Genomic DNA, 26,899 nt, shown 5'->3' with positions numbered 1-26,899 from the left:
ACAATATTAATTAAAGAGTTGCTTGCCTTTTTTCACTAAAGCAAATAAGTGGAACTCAGAGCTGACAATGTGAAGGAAAATCTGTCACATGTTAACAGCGAGATAGTTTCAAAATGTGAAAAAAAATAGATTTCATCCAGAAAGCATTAAAAGAGCTCAGTATATGTCAGAATATATAAAATAACAACCAGAAAAAGGTCAAAATCAGATCAACACACAGCGAAAAATCATTATTTTATCACCGAGGTTAGGAGGTTTAAAATTTGTGTTCACAATATATAAAGTTTAATGCCAAGAAAGAACACATTGTTCCATCCACTTGCCTGTTTTTATATCCATTTTATTTCACCTTTTGCGTTGGTATTGTAGGTGCTGTAACGGTTTTACGGCCTTGCTTCTATCCCTTGTTCAGTCTTTATTAGTATCTTAAATGGGTTGTCACATGGACACAACCCCTGTTCTTATTCCCTTTCAGGACAAATTGGCATCAAAGGGGAGAATCTCCTGTTGAGCAACTCTTTATATAAACAAAAAGGAGAGCTACTCGGAGGTCCATTTCAAAGGACTCTAGCGGTCCATGTACTACATGAATGTTCGTTCATGTGAATGGCTCTCATGTAATATTACATTTTCCCCATAGTGGCCACTGCAATGGGGAAAATAGGTAGACAGAGAAGTGGAGCAAAGCCACAATGAAGAGTGAGACTAAAGGCCTGGGAAGATACCCTGCTTTTAAATTGCTTAGATTGGATATGGTAGATAACCGATGGTGGAAAGGTAGAATATAAAATCAGCATTCTCGTACGAACAAGCTGGGGGGGGGGGGGGGGGGTCTGCTCGGACGAGAATGCAGTTACTTAAGAAGAGCGATGCTCGCCCAAGTAACTGCCTTATCCGAGCGTGCTCACTCATCTCTATTTATGATATATTTCTGCTAAAGCCACACCCACAGTGGTCAGCTGATCACTGGACTGCCTTCAGCATAGAGGTTGTTATAATGAGACAACCCACTTAACTTGAACTTACAATTTACACTAGATAGGAAAAATGTTATCTTGCAAATGAAGGGATAAAGTCTCTAATCAATTTCTTTTTTAGTTTTTGCTTGCAGTTGTATCCTTTATTTCTTATTCAACACCTGTTACTAACAGATTTAGAAAAGTACTAAATGTGTTTGAGTTTCTTTAACCTTGAGAAAAAATTCAATATGGAAACAGGCCAAAGAAATATGTTTATTTTGTTCACAATTATCGCACATGTGGTCTCCCATTGCACATAATTCTGTATGAATTAGATGCAATTGGAGTGCAAAAACTGTATTACATTCCATTCTGTGAATCCCTGCAACTGATGGTTTCATGCTAGATATGCAGCCGTAAGACTGAGAATGGAGCAACTAGATCTACATGAGCCATGGGGTCCAAGCCATTGGAGCAATGATGAGCAGAGTCCTCAGAGAGTCCTGTTCACCATTGCATCAATACTGATGCTCTCACTGGTCCTGAGTTCCAAGGAAGCCCTATCCATTGTTAGGCCAGGACCAATTCCTTCATTGCAAAAAAATTCTGGTCCAACCAGTATTGAAGTATCCACCAGTACCATTGCATCAGGAAGACCTGTTTATTGTGGCAGAAGTAGAATAGCATTTAACGGCTTTGTAATTACATTAAAATAATAAGGATTTGGAAATTCTGTATGGATATAATTTATTATTTCTATTTCAACCCCTAATATAATACATAATACTGTATATTCCCTACAAGGCCAAAAAGTATGTGTTTGTCTAAATATTACACTATGTATCTCTAAACATTTGACACTAAACCCATGGGTATTAATATAAAGAGCCTGCCATAATAGATTCCACCTTTCTAGCAGACTCTCCACTAAACACGTCTTCATGAGGAGCCTTGAGCACATTACTAAAGTAGTACATGGATTTTAACTCATTACATTTTATTCTCAGTTGGCTAGTTTTCCAGTCTGAAGCCTCGTTAAGATGAGCGTTTTTTTTTTTGCGCACAAATAGCCACACAAAAAGATTGCATCTATTGGAACCAATGGTTTCCCATAGAGGCGTTCACATGAACAACTTTTAGACACGCAAAATACTCGCACCTGCAAAAGATAGGACACGTGTGGCTACAATGCAAACATCTAAGGTGCGTGCTGTGAAAAAAGTTAGGACCTGACATATCTTTGATGCGTGTTGCATAGGAGTTCCCATTGATTCCTAAGTGAGCTGGATTAACATGCAGCATGCATCACGGATTATGTGAACAAACAAATTATGTGCCAACGTAGATTGCGCCTTCTGCTTTGTTCACGCAATTTTTCCACACGGGATCGGTGATCTTTTTGGGCTGCTTTTTGTGCGCCCGTTTGAATGAGGCTTGAAGGTGTAGGATAGCATTAAAAAACAGTCAGCAAGGTGCTTAGCATATATTTTGATTAAAACATGTGGGCCCATGCGCCACGTCCATTTATCCAGGTGACGATTTGCTTTCGAATGGGTTCCTAACTCAAAAAATTACCTCTCTTTGGAACTAAGCTTTAATAGATTCAGTATAGACTTTTGAAAAGTAGCATGATTCTTCAAAGTTTTGAACACAATATAATAGGATAAAAGATTTTGTTCTCAAATGGCTTCTAAGCCTTTGCATTATTTTTGTGGGATGTCCTATAGTTTCTATTGGTACCATTTTGGAGTACATATGGCTTTTGGATCACTTTCTATTACATTTTTTCCTGGAGACTGGGTGATCAAAAAAGAGAAATTTTGACATTGTGTATTTTCTTTTCTGACGATGTCCACGGTGCATGACTTTTGAATATGGGAAAAGGTTTTTTTTTTAAACTATTATTACCTTTTAGTTTTTTTAATAATTAACCTTTTTAAACAGATTTCTTTAGCCCACTTAGGGGGCTTGAACGTGCAATTATTTGATCACTCCTGCAGTATAATGTATTATATTATGTTTATTCTCTTTTTATTAAATTTTTCCAAATATTTCACAGACATTAAGGAATAGCAGGACCTTTAATTCACATTGTGCAATAATTAGAAAAAGCTTCAAATTAACAACAAATAAAACAAATAGTACGTCTAGCCCAAAAATAGACACCCAAACCAACTCCCCCCAGTCGTCTATTCTTTTACTATATCGGTGCGAAACTAACTGAGAAGTAGAATAATAATAAAATGTTACATTTTTAGGAAAATAGAAATCCCTTTCATTGGAAAAGGGAAAGGAGAGAAAAAAAGGAAGGTATGACAGAATAGTAAGGCACTCCAACAATAACACACATAACACGCGTACACAAAAACCAAGGGAAAGAGGAAAAAAAGGGGGGAGTTTAGGGGGCACCTTGAGCGCATTCCTGTTGGTCCCTTATTTTGGTGGACCTGTGTCCCCCTTAAGCCTCGTGAGTAGGTCTATTGAAACAGGCTTGTGAACTCTGTAGAGGACTCAAACATAATCCAGGGTCGCCAGGTTTCTCTATATTTTTCCCTTGGTTTTTCGGGTTCCCGAGACTATTCTGTGCATAGCTCCTCCATATGGCTGAGATATGACCTTTCTTGTTGCCACTCCTTCAATGAATTACATTACCACAATCTGTCAGGCCGTACCACAGGCATGCCTTGATAGGCAATCTGTAATGGCAGCATTGGAGCTTTCAGAAGGCCCCTCGTTGCCATGGAAATCGATCAAAACCCTGTCATCTCATAGGAGGCAGGAATTTGGGCCCCAAACCTTGATCAAGGCATGCAAATGCCACTGTAATATTTGACATTCACACTTACAGAGTTTATAGCAGCAATCAGCAGGAGCGCTAATTGAAGCTATTGTGGGCTAGTGTCAGCTGTGAGAAACAGCCGATACCCGCATTGCATGGAGCAGGATAACTTACTATCATATTCTATATAAACCCCGAACATCCATGATGTAACTGTACATCCTGGAGCATTATTGGGTTAATACCAAATAAGGTTTTGTCACATCTGCTTTAGCGCATTTTGTTTTCCCTGATTGAATGGATCCATTTTATGATGGAATTGAATAGTTTCATACGGAGACCATTGACCATAATGAGCTCCATTGGGTTTCTGTCACCCGATCCGGCATGGATGACTTCTTCGTCTGGCATTGCAAGCCGGATCTATACTAGAGGCTTCGGAAGGAGACTCCAACACAGATGGGAAAACAATTTAACCCTGCGTATTGTGTTTTACAGGAAAAAACTTAACCCTTTCTTAAATCTCTTCACACTTGCAGCCATCAACAAACCCCGTGGTTGCAGGTTCAGTCACTTTACAGCTCGGACGGTAATGTAAGACTTTTTAACTCTGATGAGATTGCACTTCCTTTATCTGTTGGCAATGATCTCATATTCTCTGCAGGGTTTGTAAAAAGAATAAGGAGCAAGTAATGAGATTTAGTCACATATTTGTGGTCATGGGCTAGCGATTATTTTTTGTTTGATTACTTTTATTCCTTCATTAGAAGTAAAATTACTGAATATACATCCTGTAGTGTGAGCAGTAAAGAAACACTATTGGGAGGAAATGTGTTTTCTAATGAGCATCACTGAGGCACTGTGACTAACCCCCTACTGTGCGACGCAGGCAGTAATCGCCTATTTCTTCCCTGTGTAGAAACGTCTCTAACTTAATCTACGTGAATTAACTAAGAAAGAACTACTGTATAATTATTTTACCAAAAAAGTGGAAACTCCAAATTATTTTCCTGTTACTTATCGGTTTCATCGAACATTCATGATATGCAGCGTTGACTCAATGTTGAGAAAGTCTGACACATCCGGAAGATTTGCAAGGTAACTTCATATAGGAAAACTTAGTTGTTGAGGTGTCATTATTCTGAAGAGCCACAAGGCTATCTATTCGGGAAATCAATGTCCCTTCCAGGTGATTTAACTTCAAGCCATCTGGCAGGTAACTGAAGTGCACATAGTTTTTCAGGGTGGCCATTCTTCATATCTACAAAGGTAAACTGCAACAACGGATAGTGGCTCATCTGTAAAGCAACACAACCTGCATGCATATCACTAGAATGAAGGCTTTGACACGGCTGGTTTGATTTGAGCTTTCATTTTGAGGTAAATGTAGTTCCTTGGCACAATATGTATTTCAATTTTGTTACTTCTTTCTGCTCCAATAATTAATAAGCACAAAAAATAGGAATGACTTTGAGATAACAGACCTCTAGTGACAAGTGCTAATGTCTATGATGTTATCGTTGACCAATTACATCATAATTTCACTTTGGATAGATTTTATTTAATTGCCCTATATTACTGGAAAAATAATCTCAAGTAGAGTGCAAACCAGTTCTGGCACACCCCTATTTAAATATTTGACTGTCTTGAATAAAGAGGGGACAGTAGGGGAGACATAACCCCTTGAGGACATGGCCGTTTTTGTTTTTCCAGTTTTATGCTTTTTTTCTCCCCGATTTCAAAAAAAACTTTTTTAGACTTGTTTTTTTGTGGGCTGAGTTGTATTTTTGAATGGTGCGCTTCTTATATTCTATATATTGTACTGAAAACCTTTTAAAATGTATAAGTTAAACACAATTGCATTATTTTTCTTTGTGGGGGGGGTCCTTTTTTTTTACAGCATACACACTGTGGCAATAGTGACATGATAACTTTATTCTATTGGTCAGTATGGTTAGGGTGGTATCAAATTTATAAATATTTTTTGTTGAACTATTTAAAAAAAATTCCTAAAAATACAGTATCAGGCCTCGTTCAGATGAGTGCTGTTTTCCTGCTGCTAAGCAGCGAGAAAACAGTGTTGCTATAGTCTGGAAAATATCACGTGAACGAGCTGCTTCACAGAGCTTGAGCAGCCCGTTCACATGATATTTTCCGAGGTGCAGGCTGTAAGCCTATGGAAAGACACGTTGATGCAGCATGTCTAGCAATCACTCATGGTAGCGCCTCAATAAGAACAGCGCTAAAAACATTCTTGTCTGAATGAGCGTTTAGCGATTAGAGATGAGCGAGCACGCTCGGTAACGTCAGTTACTCGAGTGAACCTCGCTCATCTCGAGTAACTGCCTTCTCCTCCGAGTGTACTCGGGGGGGGAGGGGAAGCGGGGGAGAGCGGGGGGGAGAGTGAGAGAGATCTCTCTCTCCCCCCGCCGCCCCCCTAAGCACGCTTAGAGGAGAAGGCAGTTACTCGAGATGAGCGAGGCTCGCTCAAGTAACTGACCTTACCGAGCGTGCTTGCTCATCTCTATTAGTGATCAAACAATTGCAAGTTCAAATTTTCCCAGGGAACTAAAAAAAAAGTAAAGACAAGTGAATTTAAAAAAAAAATAATTACAGAAAAAAAATTCAAAGTTAAAAAACCTTTTTTCATATCTCCAATTTAAACTAATTAAAACAAAAACATGTTTAGTATTGCAGTGTTTGTAAAAATAAAATGTATTAAAGTAATGTATTATTTATAGTGCACAATTAATGCCGTCAGAAAAAAAATTCACAATGTCAGAATTGTCAGGTCTATTTAACCTGGCCTGGGGCTTAGCTCAGTCCTCCTCTAACTGTGATAGAAGTCAGAACTTGGTGCTGGATCTGCTGTTTCCTGAGCTTTGTCAGTTGAATACTGCAGTTATTATTCTTTTCATCTTGTTTTCTGTGGTCTTCTCCTATGCCATGTAGGGTCTGCTAGTGACCTAGGTACATGGTCAGGTTTGCCTTTGTTAGGTTGGGTTAGCTATGCATAGGCAGGTCCCTTCCCTGGGTAAGGGTCTTTAGGGACACTGTTTTTCTTGTGGCGATGTTTATTATGGCTTACCACAGTTTGATGCGCATTTGTGTAGTATTTCAGGTTTACGGATCCAGAGTATCCTGCTTGGACGTGACAGGTGTCTTCATGAGATCATAGAGGAGTACACAATGGGCACTCCTCTATGATCGGATGAAGACATCTATTCAGCAGTGCAATGGGTTATCTCCATTGAAGGTTTTTCTTCATCTTATTGGATATCCTCCTTGGTCAACAACGCCCGTGTGCCCTGTTTTTTTTTCTAATCAAGTTATATTATTCTTTGGCATGCTTGCCCACCAAGAGTTTGGTGGCTGTCAGACTGAGTCATTTACTGCTTTAATATATAATAACACTAAGTTAGTTGGATTTATAATCATTTTAATATATTGTGTGTTATTAGGGAAGGGCTGAGAGAGGTAAGCAGGGGTGTTTATTGCAAGCAGTACGATTATTCTCCCTGAGGTCTGCTTTAGCAATGAACTTTTCAATTTTTCATTTTGATTTGTAACATGTTTGAAAATAATAGTTGGATCATTAAGAACTGGGAACCTTCAGGCTGTCTTCACATTAACTTTCTTGTGCCGTTTATTTCAGGCTTGTAAAAAATGCTGCAAATCTCATGCTTTTTTACAATGATTTTTAAAGTGGGTTTTTTTGGTCACAATTTTTTTACATGTTTTTTCAGCACTTTTTTCCCACAGAGAAATCTATGAGAAAAGTGCTGAAAAAAACAGTACACCTGGAGCATGCTATGTTTCAAAAATAATAATAAAATGGCACAGATAATGCACACTGTGGGAAATGTATGAAGACCGGCATATCAAACACTGGTCCTAATATTTTTTTCACTGGTGCACAATGCACCCAACATATGGAGAGGCACACGTCTCTTAATATATGAGTTGAATCTTCAGTGCGCCGTCACAAAAATGTATGCCAGATCCGATCTATTGTACATTTCTGGCATAATTCATACCAGTTTCTCGGGTAAATTATACATAAATATGTCAATTTTAGGACAGCTACAGCCCTGGTAGACAAGCCACGCTCATAAATAGGCAGCCTCTTTAAGCACACAGGGCATGAAACACCGGGCCTCCTCCCAAGCATCTCCACCTCAATCACATTCAGCTCAGCATCTAAAGATGAGCAAAACTATTAACAACAGTTATACTTTCAAACAAATCAAAACCCCTCATCATGAAAAAAATGTATAATTAGAGATGAGCGAACACCAAAATGTTCGGGTGTTCGTTATTCGTAACGAACTTCCCGTGATGCTCGAGGGTTCGTTTCGAACAACGAACCCCATTGAAGTCAATGGGCGACCGGAACATTTTTGTATTTCGCCGATGCTCGCTAAGGTTTTCATGTGTGAAAATCTGGGCAATTCAGGAAAGTGATGGGAATGACACAGTGACGGATAGGGCAGGCGAGGGGCTACATGGTGGGCTGCATCTCAAGTTCACAGGTCCCACTATTAAGCCACAATAGCGGCAAGAGTGCCCCCCCCCCCCCCCCCCCACTGTCAGCATAAAGATCGTCCTCCTCTGGCACAGCTGTAACAGCTGTAGCAGAGAAGAACGATGTTTGCCCATTGAATTCAATGGAACCGGCAATACAGCCGACTCCACTGAATGCAATGGGCTGCCGGCGATCGCAGGATGAATGGTCGGAAAGGGGTTAAATATATAACCCCTTTCCTGCAATTCATCCAGAAATGTGTTACACTAAAAATATATACCGGCGTATAAGGCGACGGGGCGTATAAGACGACCCCCCAACTGTCACCTTATACGCCGGTAATACAGTGGAGCAAAGAATAAAAAGCATTACTTACGTTTTTAGATGATCTGCGGCGCTCCTGCAGGCTGTCACTCCCTCCTGGTCCACGGCAGACAAGCTTTCTCCACGAAAGACTTTAAATCCCTGCCTCCAGAAGCACATGTGCCTTCAGCCAATCACAGCCAATGACAATGATGTCATTGAATGGCTGTGATTGGCTGTGTTTCTGGAGGCGGGGATTTCAAGCCTTGAAATCCCCGCCTCCAGAAACACAGCCAATCACAGCCATTCAATGACATCATTGTCATTGGCTGTGATTGGCTGAAGGCACGTGTCTTTCTGGAGGCAGGGATTTAAAGTCTTTCGTGGAGAAAGGAATACTCTGCCGTGGATTAGGAGGGAGCGACAGCCTGCAGGAGCGCCGCAGATCATCTAAAAACGTAAGTAATGCTTTTTATTCTTTGCTCCACTGTATTACCGGCGTATAAGGTGACAGTTGGGGGGTCGTCTTATACGCCCGGTCGCCTTATACGCCGGTATATATTTTTAGTGTAACACATTTCTGGATGAATTGCAGGAAAGGGGTTATATATTTAACCCCTTTCCGACCATTCATCCTGCGATCGCCGGCAGCCCATTGCATTCAGTGGAGTCGGCTGTATTGCCGGTTCCATTGAATTCAATGGGCAAACATCGTTCTTCTCTGCTACAGCTGTTACAGCTGTGCCAGAGAAGAAGGATTTGTCTTCTATATGTTCTCAATGGGGTCAGCGCTGCTGCCGCTGGCCCCATTGAGCGCATATAGAATGCATCCATAGCGAGCAGCGGGAGGGGCAGACTTTCATATCAGGCGGACACCTTATCTCCCCAGCCACTCACAGCAGGGGGGTGGTATAGGGCTTAAACGTTGCAGGGGGAAGTTGTAATGCCTTCCCTGTCTTTATATTGGCCAAAAAAAAGCGCTAACGTCTCAGGGAAGAAAGTTTAATTTACCAGAACACCGCATGGTGTTCGTTACGAATAACGAACATCCCGAACACCCTAATATTCGCACGAATAGCAAGCTCGGACGAACGCGTTCGCTCATCTCTATGTATAATATATAAGGGTATTTTTATGTCTAGTTTTGTTTTCTGCTAGATACAGTGTATATAGAGAGCCTACACACACACGTTAAAATGTAAGGTTTTTGTCATGTTAAAAAGTCTGACAAACATGAATCGTTTCAGATTTATTTCCCCCTCAGTGTGACCTGTTATCGGTACAATTCCACTGAAAAACAAACTAAAATCATTCAGGGTGGAAAAATAAATATGGCAAAACTAAAATAATGTGGTTACAGAAGTGTTAACACCCTCTTATATTTGGGGGTGTGGTTGTGTTCAGAATTAGCCAATCACATTTAACCTAATGTTAGATAGTAGTCAGCACTCCACTGCCATTATTTACAGGGATTCTGATTTACCACATATAAACTCTAGCTCTTCTAGTAGGATTTTCTTAGTTGGTCCGTAAAGATCTTACAACACATCAAAGGGATCTGATTGTTGGAATATATTAATCAGGAGAAGGGGGCCAAGACATCTTCAAGACATCACATATACCATGGAACACAGAGTAGATGGTCAACAAGAAGTGGATTAAATTTGGTACAACAGTGACATCACCAAGAACTGAAAGTCCCTAAAAATTGATGGAAAGGCCAGAAGAAACTTGGAACAGGAAGCTGCCAATAAGCCGACAGCAACATTAAAGGAGGTGCAGGAATTTCAGGTAAGTATTGGTTGTGTAGTGCATGTGGCAACCATCTCCCATATTCTTCATATGTCTGGGCTGTGGGGGAGAGGGGCAAGACGGAAACCATTTCTAACAAAGAAAAACATCCTAGCCTGCGTCTGTTTTCCAAAACCAACATCAACTCTGCCAGAAGTCTGTGTGAGAACATGTTGTGGTCTACGAAGACCGAGGATGGCATATTTGGACATAATTCCAGAAGGTATGTTTGGTGCAAAACCAATGCTGTGCATCACCAAAAGTACACCATACCCCCAGTGAAGATGGTGGAGGCAGCATTATATGTGAAGCTGTTCTTCTGCTGCTGGCCCTGGGGCTTTAGGCACGATGGAGGGAATTATGAACAGTCCCAAATATCAGTCCGTTTTGGCACAAAGCCTTCAGGCCTTGGCTAAAAAGCTGAAGATGAAGAGGAATTTCACCTTTCAGCACGATAACAACCCAAAGCAGACTGCCAAATCACCAGGAGAATAGCTTCACCAGAGGAAGATCAGCGTTTTGGAATGGCCCAGCCAAAGCTAGACCTAAATCAGTTGAAAATCTGTGGATTGACCTGAATATGGTGCTACACACGAGAGGCCCTTGAAATCTCACAGATTTAGAGCGCTTTTATAAGGAAGTGTGGACAAAGATTGCAAAGTCAAGATGTGCCATATTGATAGACACCGACTCAAAAAGACTGAAAGCTGTAATAAAGTCAAAGGTCCATGAAGTATTACTTTTAGGGTATGTATATTTATGCAAACACATTATTTTAGTTTTTATGTTTAATTTTTCCAGTCTAAGAGATTTCAATTTGCTTTAACAAGGGGATTGTACAGAGAACGAGTCACACTGAGGGTGGAAATGAATCTGAAAGGATTAATCTGTCGGATTTTTTTTACATGGCAAATACACGGTGTGTTAGTAGGGATGTGTAGACCTTTTATATCCATTGTTTGAGCTAATTTTTTAATTCATCTAATTGATGGAGTTTCTCTACTCCTTGTTCCATGAACTCTGTGTACGATGTACCTAAACATCTTGGTATTTTTGTTGTGTCTTTGAACTACAAGAACGGGTCTTGCTTGGAATGTGTCAGTTGATAGTGTACGCATATCCATTCCTGATTAATAAAGCTCTGCTTTTAGATGGACAACAGCAGAGACGGATTCTCCTTTGTTCCCTGCAGAGTCTTGGTTGAGAACTAACGGTAATTTGATAATCCATATTGTAGGCTTGTAATTGTGGCTATTCTACACCATTCGAAGCACTGGAAAGACGTCAGCTATAAAGCAAGCAAAGCATTGTATACACGGACACGGATACATTGTGTTCCTTAAACAACCTAGCTATATTGGAATAGTATAGTCATGAATCTGCAACACATAAACTTATTCTGATTATAGATGATTCATGCTGTTGGCATTTCTACCAACTGAGGCCTATCATGTGCCATGATTACAGTCCCCATTCCATTACAATTACTGTTTGTGATTCATGGCATCAATTATGTGTAGCCAAGAACTACATAAGCCATGTCATCTCATAAAACCTATGTCCTATATTATGTCACTTAGATTCTCATCTATTGATAAAATAGGTCAATCACCTACATAAGTTAGTTGTTTTTCCCCATACTACAAATTGTGAAAAACATGGTTCTTCCAAAATAATAAGATATGAATAAAAACGTATAATCTCAAGAAATCACAAATTACTGCATATATACTATATGTAATGAAACTTGTTTTAATGTACAGGCTTCTGAGCCTGTGCCATACACAGGCATAATTTTATGTCCTACTGTGGCAAGTGCCAGTCACCCAGGACATAAGTTCACATCATATAGCACTAAAGGGTTAAGCAGCTTCCCATCACTTCTATGGGAGTTATAGAAATAACAAAAAACAACTGTTATGTTCATCCTGAACTGCAAGAAAACCCTGGGGGGATTTGGTACTTGAGCAGTCAGGACAGATGTATCAGCTTGCTATACAGGTGGCTAAGAGCGGGACACCCAGAACACGCCACTCCAACAGAACCCATCTTGCAGCAGAACACCTGACTCGAAAGGGATGACCCCACTACTTCTATGAGGAAAGGTCCAGTGCAGAACTGGAGTTCAGAAAACCAGGGATGGAGTATAGAACCCAGGGACAAACATAAACTGACAGTAAATAAAGGACGAGAACAAAGAATGCAAGGCAAACAGAAACAGGAGACAAACCAGAATACAGGAGCCAGATCCCAGACAGGAGCACTAAGAAGGCTAACTAGATTGGGAATACACTGAAAATAACCAGCAACTCACAGTGAGGAAAAGTTAGGTTATATAGGGAGTGGGAAGGAACTGATTGTGTTATGTCTTAACAGTGCTGGATAGGAGTTGCAGGTCACTGAAGAGTAGTCAGGATAACCGGGAGTCATTATCGGGAAGTCATGGTATGCAATACAAGGGGATGAGGCAGAAGCGTAGTCAAATACAAGCCAGAGGTCAGCAGCAGGAGGTATCTGTATGCAGTACAATATGAAGAGGTGGAAGCGTAGACAAATGAAAGCCAGAAGTCAGCAGCAGGAGGTATCAGTACAATTGCAGAGGAGCAGGAGGAAGAGGAGCTTGATCAAGGGGTGGTGAGCATAATAATCAAGTGCTGGATCTGAAGAATAGTCAGGCTTTTATAGGAAGTCCCAATTAGTAGCGGGGTGGGGCCAGGGAAGGGAGTGGATTAACAGGAGGAAGGATACATAGAACAGGGCTGGGTTTCAGCAAGGAACAGTCCAAATCCTGGATGGCCCACGGGAGAGAGCTGCTGACTGGAGCGGAACAGGTCCCTGGTTTGATCCCTGACAGATTGGCTGACGCCACTGTCAATCACCAGCCACTAACTCAGCTATCTTCTACCTCAGGAGAGAAGATATTAACCCTAGCTATCCTGAATAAAACCCACAGTAGTGATGTGACAACAGCCAGTTTAGCTGTTTCCCTACACTCTTAGCAATATAGTTGAATCAGGACACAGTTTTAGGACCTCCGTTGTCGTGATAGATGTGGGTCCCAGAATTGACACCCACGCCTATTAGACATCTACGGTATAACCCGTAGATATGCCAAAAATGTCCAAGATGGGAATATCTCTCCAAGCACCCTAGTTCCTCATGATGCAATATGTTCTGGTGATATACTAGCAGAACCCTTGACAAGCTAGAATGAACATCACAGATAAAGACATACAGTATATACATTCTCTGATAAAATATTGCAAAATCATATTTCATTTTCAAATCTCAAACCACTCATCTTGGGATAGGTCAAGCCAAAAGGAAAGGTAAGGAAGGACACATCTGTACCATTATATGCCCAACATGTTACATGACAATATAGGGAAGCCATAAAGATAGTGTCAGGAGAAAAACTGCAAAGTAAAAGCTAAGCACGCCTTGCACTAATGGATCTTTACTTTAGATGCACTATCCTATCAGGACATAATGCTGAAATTTGATCTTTTGTGAGTAGAATGAAGTAGTGATTGCTTAAAGTCTAATTATATATAATGGAGAAGAAAAAGGAAAGTGTCCCTGATAGCAATACATGTTAAAAGAAAATTATTGCAGAGTTTTAGCTTCTTCCAGCAGCATTATTTGTTTGAACTCCAAGACACTTGGGTCTTAAGGTTAAAGTACTGAGAGATGTGATATAGCAGCCCTAGGTAATGTCTCTGAAAAGTGAGCCAGTGCAATTGCTTCCCAAGGATATATCTAATGTATTACCGGTATTTATCAATCAATCAACATGGCCGGAGAACAATCTAAGCAGACTACTTGGGAAAAGTGCAACTACATTTCTTTTCGAAGTCTATAAAGGCAAAAATCGTTCTTTCAGGGGCTTTCACATTAACCCATCCAGTACCAGATTACCAACAAAGATACCCAGTCCTAGTAAGACTAAAAATAAGCAGATTATGTTTTCTGCATTTTTACATGAGGACGTTACCCCTTAGCTGTCACTCTAAAAGAAAATATCGTAATTTATTATAATTTTTTTTTAAATGGTGTGTTATTAGTATAATTTCAGTTTTTTTTGACAGTCTTGCAGCCGAAGTAAGTGACAGTCATCAGAGTTGGTGGCCACACAAAGAAATAGAGTATATTGATCACCTGATAAAATATTGCAAAATCCTTTTTTTTCTTCAAATCTCGCACCACGCATCTTGGGAGATGTCAAGCCAAGAGGTAATGTAAGGAAGGACACATCTGTATCATTACATGCCCAATGTGTTATATGGCAATACAGAGACCCCATAGAGATAGAGTGACGGGAGACAAATGGCAACGTGAAAACTAAACACACCTTGCACTTATGGATCTTTACTTTAGATGAACTATCCTATCAGGACATAATGCTGAAATTTGATCTTTTGTAAGTAGAATGAAGCAGTGATTGCAGCATCAGGTCTAATCATATATAAAAGTGTCGCTGATAGCAATACATGTTAAGAGACGATTATTGTAGAGGTCTATGGACTGTCAGGCGCTGTACTGAAGCAGCCTTACTGGTTTTCTATATGTACTTGGGTATTTAAATGGTTTGTTCACTCTATAAATAAAGCCTACAACACTTTTCCTTCCCGGGGGTCAGTGGATCCAGTTAGGTGGTCACCAGAAGACTGCAATGGAAAGACAAATCAACTATCGTGTTTAACCCCTTAATGACGCAGCCCTTTTTTTCCCATTTTCGTTTTTTCTACTCCCCTTTTAAAAAACCATAACTCCTTTATTGATCCATCGACGTCGCTGTATGAGGGCTTGTTGTATTTTGTGGGACGAGTTTTTCAATGGTGCTATTTAATGTACCATATAATGTACCGAAAAACTTTTTTCTTTTTTTTTTCTGATGACGCTCATCATGCGGAATAAATGATGCATTATTTCGATAGATAGGATATTTATGGACATGGTGATACCAAATATGTATTTTTGTTTTATGATTTAGATTCTTTTAGTATAAATATAACAAAAGGGGAGTGATTTAAACTTCTATTTCTTTTTTTTTTCTTTTTACACTTAGTAAAACTTTATTGATCTTGTTTTTACTTTTTTTTTAGTCCCCATAGGCGACAACAACTTGCGATGCTTTGATTGCTCCTGCAGTATGATGTGATGTTATAGCATTACATCATACTGCGATCGGGCAGGCAGTCTACCAAGCAACCCCAGGGGGACAGCTTGGCATCCTGCGATCTCATCGCAGGGGGCCATACTGGACTCCCAGACATCATTCGGGGGATTTAAATGCCACTCTCAGAATTGATTAACAGCTTTGATCAGCCATGCAGCTTATCAGAGCTGTTGCTGACAGACATAAATGTACGCCCTGCAGTAGGGGGCCCTTTTTAACAGGTTGCGGGCTTAAACAGATGGGTGTCTTCTTGTCCAATTATGCGGCAGTGATTTCACTGGTTTTGTTTTCACAAGTGGGATTCTCGTCCATTAATTGGAATGGTGAGAAAAGACAGGACTTGCCCTATCTTTCCAGTCCATAGTATTAACTACATGCAGGAAAGATAGGGCAGCACCTATATTCCTGCTGTTTTTTTCAAAGCCAGTGAAGGAAAAAAAACTTTGCTCCATAGTGGTGAGTGTAGTTGCACATACAGCCATCGGAAACCGCCTTAAAGGCTTACATAGATGACCGCGATTGCGCAATATTTTTCAAGCATGATTTTCATGCCCGCAAAACATGATGGAACTAAGCCATTGATTTTAATGGTTTCGTTTTTACTAGCATAACTCTTGCTTGGAAGTTTTAATAGGTGCGAGAAAAGATAGGTCCGGCCCTATCTTTCTGCTTTTTTTAATGCGCTCAATAGCACACAGTTTAAAAACAGTTAAAAAAAGACTTTGGACTGATTCATGCACAAATACGCTCCATAGCGGTGAGCATATTTGCGCATGTGCCCATCTGTAGAAGCCCTAATATGAATGCTCATTCCCCATCACTGCTACATGTTAACATCTCAGCAATCAGCTGTTTCATTTAAAGGTCTCTTAACTGCAATTGTACAATGAGGAGAAATGGAAAGGCTTGGGAACCGCTGCTCTAGTGACTTGTCAGGTCTCGGGGGGAGGGGGTCCAAGTAATCCGACATTTATCGCCTAATCTATTTATAAGCTTAACCTTATTTGACTCTATTGCTTTCAGATGTTACATTTTTAATTGCTGCTCCAGATACTTATCTGTCACATTGTTGCTAAGTGTTACATTGGAAACAGGCGATAAAATATTTTGATGGTATTTTTAGGCAACGATGACTAGAATAGAATAGTGAAAAAACACAGACAAGTGCATAACTAATATACATAAAACTCTGGTAACATCTAAATCACCTAAATCACCTTCTAGCGTCTAAAATGTATCATTCATTGACTGCGATGCAGGTGAGTTTAATGGCCTGTGCTATTTGGAGCAGAGCTTATGTGTGTCCCCTTATAAAGTAACCCTCCAAATTGAGTTCACAGAAGGAAAATCAAACTTGTCAAGCATATAACACCATGAAAAAAGAGATCTCTTTGGAAGACCATTCCAATATTTATTTTCACTCATTGTAGCTATTCCCCAGTATATAGTGCTGTATACTAGTGTTACTTTGGTTAGTTATTTTCTATGTGAAACTCCTGGCCTAATCCTCCTCAGATGGTCATGTGATCTCAGTTCCAACCAACTCAGATTTACTTAAGCTTACATGTTTAGTTTCTATTTAATGTTTGTATGATGGTGTTACATTGACCCTACCACAGAAACTAATAATAATTAAGCTGTCCACCCAGCAGGCAGAAATGGTACAACAATGGTTAATGCTGTACTGATGAATCATGGGATTGTTGTGAAAGTAAAAGCTAAATTTTTCTATCAAGATGATGCCTGATAAGTGCCATGGAAGGGACTGAAATACACAGAGGAGACCTCCAGAGAGTGACAGGTAATCAGTAGGGGTGGCAGCAATGGAAAACTTTATTTTTGCTGGAGTGGCCCTTTGAATATTCCTTATAATTATATTCAGTTATGAACATGGGATTACCTTGTACCAGGCAACATCCCATCAGTGCAACTGTGTTCAATGTGAGGGTTAATTTTTGGAAGTGCTTGGTAGGGGACAATGACGCTTTATTACAGTATGTAATTATGATTTATAGAACTGAATAGAAGTAACATTCAATGAAAGAAATTGAGAAATTTATGAGCGCACAGATGTATCTTAATATACTTTACTTTGTTTCCATTTCTTCATTTAAAAAAATCTCTCACCTACTCAGTATACACCAAATGATCAGCCATTCAACCGACAGGTAGACAGTGTCACATAGCAGGTAAATAGCTTTATACAATACCAAAATATGAAGATTTAGAGCATCTCTGGTAGTCTAGGTACTAGATGATTAATGCCAACATTACCAGTGGCCTAGGATAGTGAAGGGGCTGTATTTGTAAAATAATTGTGGTCTAAAACATTGAAATATTTTAATATCTGCATTCCAGGTGGTTTGTGGAATAGGAGGGGGTTAATCCATCTCAGAAACTAATAAGTAAAGAAGGGATAATGACAGCATCCCAGTTGGTCTAGGACAGTGAAGGGGTAAATGTCTTCATCCCAGGTGAGGATAGTGAAGGGATTAACATCTGTATCTCTGGTGATTTAGGCCATGGGAGGGGGGTGAATATCTGTATTTCAGTTTAAAAAGAACAGTGGCATTGTGTTGGTTTGTACAATGTCTGCCATGCTGTAATCAAGCTAGTCAATATAAATGTGAAATATTTAGGATTAACAGAAACTCAGTCAAGATGTGGTAATTCACATAAACCCACCTTTTGGGACAGGCAGGCATTGAAAACATCAGGTATAAAAATAATCTATCCACTGTTTGCTGCAATTTATGATGTCTCAACTTTCCATAGGAGAAGCATTGGCACAACAGCTGTTCAGCAGTCATACAAAAGCCTGGGATTGCCTTGCTCAATGCTGTATTAGCAAAATTGCTCTAAAAGCTAAATTAATTTGTATACTGGAGTAGAGGATATCTATTCTATGCACAGAGTATTGTGTTTCACTGTCTAAAGGTGCTTTCACATAGGAACATTTCCACAATATGCACCTAAAGACATGGAAAATTCTGCACCAAAATCAGCACATACAAATGCTGGTTATGGAGTTAAATCTGAAGTGGTAGATTAAGATGCGTCTTGAGACGCGTATTGCAAAATATGGGGCAGGAAGGGTATCATCTCTTCTTAAGGAGAGCACCTAGAAGGTATGTGAGGAGACACCTATAAGATGAGTGAGTAGACCTATAAGGCCATCCATGCTCCTGTGAGAATTATGCAAATAAGGAAGATGGAGCAATACCTCTATAGCTTCATCTATTGAGTGGCAGCATTCCTCCTCCCGACTCATATGTTCTATATCATGTACTGAAAACTTTTCAAAATTTCTAAGTTGGGTGAAATGGAAAAAACACAATTTAATCATTTTTGGGAATTACACTTTTGACAGCATACACACTGCAGCAGGAGTGACATGCTAACTTTATTATGTGGGTTAGTAAGATTAGGCTGGTATCAAACTTATATGGATTTTTTGTTGAACTAATTAAAAAAATACCCAAAAATACCATATTAGAGATCAATTGCAAGTTAAAATTCCCTTAGAGAACTAAAAAAGAAGTAAAAATAAATTTAAAAAAAATTCAATAGTTTAAAAAAATAAAAATGTCACTTTTTTTACATATAAAATAAAAAAAAAATAAAAACAAAAATCTATTTGGTATTGTCCATAAAAGTCAAATGTATAAAACCTTCCCAATCCAATTTTGGATTCAGGGTTTCCTAAAAGGCTTTGTGTTTTTGCTGTTATACAACGGTGCCATCTGCTGGCTAAAGCCAGTGTGTGTGCACCAGAGAGGCTCCGACAGAGGAGCGGCTGGCAATAGACGGTAAGAATACCCTGCTGGACGTCTTCTGACATTGGAGCTGTACAAGCTTTAATTAGAATGTAGGAAGACATCAGACAGTGGATTGGAAAGAGTTAAAGTAATGTATTATTTATAGTGTACAATAAATGCCATCAGAAAAAAAATGCACAATGTCAGAATTGCACTTTTTTGGTTGCCCCGTATTAGAAACTAAAAAGAGAAGCGCTCCATAGTGTAGCAATGCACCAAAAGAATAATTCCTGCATGCCAATGTATTGTTCCATTTTCCTGTGTAAAGCACCCAAAGGTATGAGAGTGTTTCTCATGGTTTGACCTGAGGCTTGTAAAAGAAGAACATCAGTGCCCAACCTGACAAATGACTTCAGATGGAAACAAATTTATGTAGCCATGTTCCAAAATCAAATCTTTCCCCAAAAAGTGTATAAAAAACCAGCACTAGAGTGTAAAGAGATATAAGCAAATCCAAATTTAATAGCTGTGGTTTTAAAGTGAGAAGTTCCATGTACGGTTGTGTTCAGGATCTGCATATCTCGGTTTTAATGGTGGATTATATGCAGTATTTGTACTTGAATGAGAATAATTATTTCCTATTGGATAAGACCTAAACCGTAAAAAAGTAGACTTCAATGTAGCCCTACTGTACCTCCCTATGCTTCTGAATTCGTACAATATGTAGCCTTATGGAGTTTTCTTCTACTGGGTTCTATATAAATGTTACAGAAAATAGTAGTATTCCCCATCACATGCCCAATTATGGAGCTATCCTACTTCCATAACACACAGCATATGGAGCACCATACGGCAGGACCACATATGTGTCTCTATACAGCCTCTGTGGGTATAACTCTGCCATATGCATGATGCATAACACTGTAAATTGACAGAATAAGCTACAGTTTCTGTTTTACATTTTATATATGTATATATAGACAGTGTGAATGCTACTGAGGGATGGGAATTCTACATTGCCGTTACAATTAACTGCATGTAGAACAATATCCATCACTTAATAAGACACCCCAAATCACTTCCTATTCTCCCAATTAGAACTTTAATATAATTATAGTAGTCCCCTGTGTCATTAACCTCATTTCAGTTTTATTCACCTCATAAATCAAATTAAAATGATTTCATTTACAAGATTCAGTTACATCATTAAGTGGATATATGGAAAAGAATGTGTGCTACTTATATTATTGTAGTCATCTCTATTGTGCGTATTCCATCACATTTCTGTACACTAATGAAAAGCATAGAAAATATACACAAAAGGTCATAAAAATTCCTCCCTCAACCTTCTCGTCTTCTTTATCCTATTTTGTCTTTTCTTGCTATGCAAAGAATGAGAAATATGTAATGATTTCTATGCTGTAAACATGCAAAATAACTATTAATTTCTTTCTTAACATTAGTCTAACTTCCTGAAGTAACAATAACGACCAGCAGCACCTCCCGCAGCTAGAACCTTGAATTCTTTATTTGAGTTTCCTATTAACAATACAATGCCATATCCAGTAGAGAGAAAATCTACTATCTAGAATACATGACAGCAGGAAAAATGTACCCTGGTTGCCGTGTTTCACACCTAACTCACTCTTTACTGATAGCCCTGTGTCTTGCATCATGAAAAAACTTTAACAATCTCCCTGTGATTTAAGCCCCATTTACAAGGAACTATTATCGCTCAAAATCACTCAAAAGCCATAGTTTGAGCGATAATCGTTGTGTGTAAATGCTTCCATCTGTCACTCTTTGGTTGAAAGATTTTTAGGTGAGCATAAAATCCATTGTTCAGCCAGAGAGCTGATAGCAGGGACCAAATGCTGTGTCCTCCATGGGGACCGCTGATCACATTGTATTCAGCTTGCAGCCCCACGGCCAAACAAAGGAGCTGTATGCAGAGAACAGACCACCTGCTGTTATCCGCATACAGGTCTTGGAGGCTAATTTACATGCAAATGAAGGTAATAGGCTGCTAATAGGCATTAATGTCTACTAGCAGCTTATGCAAAATACATAGTAACATAGTATGTAAGGCCGAATGAAGACATTGTCCATCTAGTCCAGCCTGTCTATCCTACTGTGTTGATCCAGGGGAAGGCAAAAAACCCCAAGGCCAGAAGTCAATTAGCCCTTTTGGGGAAAAAATTCCTTCCCGACTCCCTAATGGCAATCAGACTGTTCCCTGGATCAACCCCTAATAGTTCCTACCTGCCTATATACCAGGATTGACACTTAACCTAAAATTTATATCCTGTAATATCCTTCTTCAGAAAGACATCAAGTCCCCTTTTAAACTCCTCTATGGATTTTGCCATCACCACTTCCTCCGGTAGAGAGTTCCACAGTCTAACTGCTCTTACAGTAAAGAACCCCTTTCTGTGTTGGTGATGAAACCTACTTTCCTCTAATCGTAGCGGATGTCCTCTTGTTACCGTCGCAGTCCTGGGTGTAAACAGATCACGGGAGAGATCCTTGTGTTGTCCCCTCATGTACTTATACATGGTTATTTGGTCGCCTCTTAACCTTCTTTTTTCTAGAGTAAATAGTCCCAATTTGGATAGCCTCTCTGGGTATTCCAGTCCCGTCATTCCATGTATTAGTTTAGTCGCTCTTCTTTGAACCCCCTCAAGCACTGTGACATCTTTCCTGAGCACCGGTGTCCAGAATTGTACGCAGTATTCCATGTGAGGTCTGACAAGTGCCTTATATAATGGAAGGATAATGTTCTCGTCCTTCACCCCTATACCTCTTTTGATGCACCCCAAGACTTTATTTGCCTTTGCAGCGGCTGACTGGCATTGGTTACTCCAGCTCAGTCTATTATCCACTAATACCCCCAGATCCTTTTCCATATCACTTTTCCCTAGTGGTACCCCATTAAGTGAATATTTGTGACATCCGTTCCTCTTGCCCATGTGCATAGTCTTACATTTTTCAACATTGAACTTCATTTGCCATTTTTCTGCCCAAGCCCCCAGCTTATCCAGGTCCGTTTGTAGCCGCACATTGTCCTCCGTTGCATTAATTATATTGTATAATTTTGTGTCATCTGCAAATATTGATATTTTGCTGTGCAGCCCCTCTATCAGGTCATTGATAAATATGTTGAACAGAGTGGGGCCTAATACTGAACCCTGTGGCACCCCGCTAGCGACTGTGGTCCAATCAGAGTACGAACCATTTATTACCACCCTCTGCTTTCTATCGTTGAGCCAATTTTTTACCCACTTACACACGTTTTCGCCCAGTCCGAGCTGCCTCATTTTGTATATTAGCCTATTATGTGGCACGGTGTCAAAGGCTTTAGAGAAGTCCAGATATACAAGATCAATAGATTCTCCCTGGTCCAGCTTAGAGCTTACTTCATCGTAGAAACTGATCAGATTTGTCTGACATGAGCGACCCTTCATGAATCCATGCTGGTGAGGAGTTATTCCCTTAATCTCCTTGAGGTACTCATCGATGGCGTCTCTCAGAATCCCCTCGAAAATTTTTCCCGTTACTGAAGTGAGACTTACTGGCCTGTAGTTACCAGGCTCACTTTTGCTCCCTTTTTTGTAAATTGGAACCACGTTGGCAATGCGCCAGTCCAATGGTACTACTCCGGTCTTGATAGTGTCTAGAAATATTAGGTATAGCGGCCTAGCTATCTCGTCACTTAGTTCCTTTAGTATCCTTGGGTGTAATCCATCTGGGCCCGGTGATTTATCAATCTTAGTTTTCTTTAGACGCTTCCGCACCTCCTCCTGCGTTAGGTATGAGATATTTTGTGAGGAGTTCGTTTTATTCCCCTGCATCTCGTGTGGCATTTCCTTTTCTTTGGTGAACACACTTGAGAAGAAACTGTTTATTAGATTTGCTTTCCCTTCGTCATCATCAATGATTTCTCCTGCATTGTTTTTTAAAGGGCCAGCGCTCTCCCTGCAAATCCTTTTGCTGTTTATGTAGTTGAAAAATAGCTTCGGGTTGTTTCTGCTCTCTTTTGCGATCCGTCTTTCTGCTTCCTCCTTGGCAGTTTTAATCGTGTCTTTGCATATTTTGTTTTTTTCCCTGTATGATTTTAGCGCTTCTTCGCTGCCTTGTTGCTTTAGTAGTTTGAACGCTTTCTTCTTTTCATTTATTGCCCCTCGTACCGTCTTGTCGAGCCACATTGGTTTCCTTTTAGCTGAGTTTCTTTTATTTTTAAAGGGAATGAACTGCTCACATGAGGTGATTAGGATCCTTTTGAACTTTTCCCATTTTTCCTCCGTACTGATATTTTTGAGGATGTTGTCCCAATTAATGTTACCGATAGTAGTTCTAAGCTCATCAAATTTTGCTTTACTAAAGTTTAGTTTCTTTGCCACTCCCTGATAAGGCTTCCTATTGATTGACAGCTGGAAGTTGATTATATTGTGGTCGCTGTTCCCCAAGTGCCCCTCAACCTGCACCCCCTTTATACGTTCCGGTTTGTTAGTTAGCACTAGGTCCAGAATGGCTCTCCCTCTTGTTGGTTCCTGCACAAGTTGGTTCAGGTAATTGTCTTTAATTACTCTCAAGAACTTATCACCCCTGTGAGATTTGTAGGTTTCGTTCTCCCATGTTATATCTGGGTAATTAAAGTCCCCCATGATAATTACTTCGTTGCGCTTTGACACCTCTTCTATCTGCCTTAGTAGTAAGTCTTCAGTTTCTTCTGTTGCTTTTGGTGGTCGATAGAAGACCCCTATCAGGATTTTGTTACTTTTTCCTCCCTGTATTTCTACCCACAGAGATTCCACCTGTTCGTCTCCTACCCCTATATCCTCCCGTAGCCTCGGCTTCAAGTTCGATTTGACGTACAGACATACCCCTCCCCCTTTCTGGTTCCTTCGGTCTCTTCTGAAGAGATTGTACCCCTGCAAATTCACCGCCCAATCGCACTTATCATCAAGCCATGTTTCAGTAATTCCGACCATATCATAACTTTCATCAGTCATTCTTGCTTCAAGCTCGCCCACTTTACCGATCAGACTTCGTGCATTCGTGATCATACAATTTATTTCATTTTTTTTGTTTTTTAAATTTGTTTTGTTGCTATTCGTACTTATGGCTGATCTATCAGTTCTAACTGTACTAACCCCACCCCCTGCTCGTCCCCCATTCCCTTTGCTTGGACCCAGATCGCTAATTACACTGGCTACCCCACTATTTCTCATTTTACCCTCCCCCCCAGTCCCTAGTTTAAACACTCCTCCAGCCTTCTAGCCATCTTTTCCCCCAGCACAGCTGCACCCTCCCCATTTAGATGCAGCCCGTCCCTACGGTAGAGCCTGTAGCCGACCGCAAAGTCAGCCCAGTTCTCCAGGAACCCAAATCCCTCCTTCTTGCACCAACTCCGGAGCCACTTGTTTACCTCCCTAAGGTCCTGCTGCCTTTCTAGTGTGGCTTTAGGTACAGGTAGTATTTCCGAGAAAACTACCCTGGAGGTCCGCGCCCTGAGCTTGGACCCTAAGTCCCTGAAATCATTTTTGAGGGCCCTCCATTGACCTCTAACTTGTTCATTGGTGCCAACGTGCACCATGACTGCTGGATCCTCACCAGCCCCTCCCAGTAATCTGTCAATCCGATCCGCGATGTGTCGAACTCGAGCGCCAGGAAGACAACACACTGTTCGACGATCCCGGTCTTTATGGCAGATTGCCCTCTCTGTCCCCCTAATAATTGAGTCCCCCACCACTAGAACCTGTCTAGCCTGCCCTGCGCTCCCCGTCCCCGTCTCACTGGAGCAGTCATCCCCCTGGCGTTCAGAGGGCGTGTCGTGCTGCAGCGGTGCTGGCTCTGTAATGTCATCCCCCTCATCTGCCAATCGTGCAAACTTGTTGGGTTGTGCCAGTTCAGGACTAGCCTCCCTGGTTCTCTTCCCTCTATCCCTCCTTCTTTCTGTCACCCAGCTGACTGCCTGCTCCCCCTGCACTTCCGTACTACCATCCGCCCCCGCCTCTACCCCAGCGAGTGCCTGCTCAGTGAGCACCAAACTCCTTTCCATGATGTCAATGGCTCTCAGTGTTGCCAGTTGCCCATTTAGATCCAGAATTTGGGCTTCTAAATTTGCAACGTGCATGCATCTTGCGCAACAGTATGCACCCTCGATCGGCTGATCAAGGACCGCATACATTGCACAAGTAGCACACTGGATGACATTGCCAGGCATGGAGCTCATCCTAATGGGGATCTACAATTTACTTGTGGAAGTAGTGAAGATAGACTTGCTCACACTCCGCTCACACGCTGCCGCAACCGCTGACCCGCTGCCGCAACCGCTGACCCGCTGCCGCAACCGCTGTCCCGCTGCCGCAACCGCTGACCCGCTGCCGCAACCGCTGTCCCGCTGCCGCAGCCGCTGTCCCGCTGCCGCAACCGCTGTCCCGCTGCCGCAACCGCTGACCCGCTGCCGCAACCGCTGACCCGCTGCCGCAACCCCTCACCCGCTGCCGCAACCCCTCACCCGCTGCCGCAACCCCTCACCCGCTGCCGCAACCCCTCACCCGCTGCCGCAACCCCTCACCCGCTGCCGCAACCCCTCACCCGCTGCCTCTCTCGCGCAACCTCTTACCCACTGACACTTATGCGCAAGCAGTCAAAAAATTTTTTTTTTTCCTTTTCCCCCCCCCCCCCTCACAAACACTTAGACCCCCAGACACACACACACACAGAAGACACAACTAACCAGATACACAGAAGACACACAGCTCACAAACACACACAGAGGTAGATACTCAGCTCCTCCGCTCCTCCTGGTGACGTCACCCGCTGTCCCGGCGGCCGCTCACTCTGCCCTCCTGTCTCAGCTGCTCCGCTGAACTCCTGGTGGCCTCTTGGCGCCGGCTGCTGCGCTCCGGTCACACTTGTTACTCCTGCCCCCGCACCTGCTTCGGCTGCCGCTGCCCCCGCATCTGCTTCGGCTGCCGCTGCCCCCGCACCTGCTTCGGCTGCTGAGCTGCTCCGCTGTCCCCTTCAGCTCCCCGCTCGCTCGTGCCTCCGTCTCGTGCCGCTACTCCTGACTGTCATTCTCTCTATCTTTTGAACAAATTTTGAGTGATCATCTTTGCATGTAAATGGGCCTTAAAGATCCGTTTACACCAAACAAATATTGTTTGAATGAGTGAATGATGTTAAAGTTCACTCATTCACTTGGGCCGCCTGTTTATACAGGCAGATACATCATTGGCTCGCGCAAGCAAGAAATCAGTCAGTCATTCACATTAGCTGTATAAGTGAATGTGAACAAATGTATGAGCACTATTTAGGCTTCATTCACATGGGTGATGTGCTTTTACACTGGTCGCATCACGGTCAAAAATTACATCAATCAAGAATAGCCACAATCAAGTCCTGAGATTAATTAGCATTCTCTCGTCCATTTACACGGGATTTTCGGTCGCTAAATAGGCCCATAAAAACGTTTATGTGAATAAGGCCTTAAACTGAATGATAAGTGAATGAGCCAATGATAACTTGTATAAAATGAATGTTAAACAACAAGTGAATGATGTTATTGTTCATCGTTGGCTGAGTTTAGACAAAATGATT

General features: G+C 41.2%; 1 protein-coding gene across 1 annotated transcript in view; it reads right to left on the bottom strand.

Annotated features, from left to right (window-relative positions):
- Positions 1-26,899, bottom strand: part of CNTNAP2 (contactin associated protein 2) — a 1,903,897-nt gene that overhangs the window by 774,894 nt on the left and 1,102,104 nt on the right. The gene's annotated exons all lie outside the window — the stretch shown is intronic.

Source organism: Eleutherodactylus coqui, chromosome 12 (assembly GCF_035609145.1).
Source record: "Eleutherodactylus coqui strain aEleCoq1 chromosome 12, aEleCoq1.hap1, whole genome shotgun sequence".
Lineage (NCBI taxonomy): Eukaryota > Metazoa > Chordata > Amphibia > Anura > Eleutherodactylidae > Eleutherodactylus > Eleutherodactylus coqui.
The sequence above is the reverse complement of the archived record's forward strand: the minus strand, read 5'-3'. Positions and strand labels throughout refer to the sequence as shown.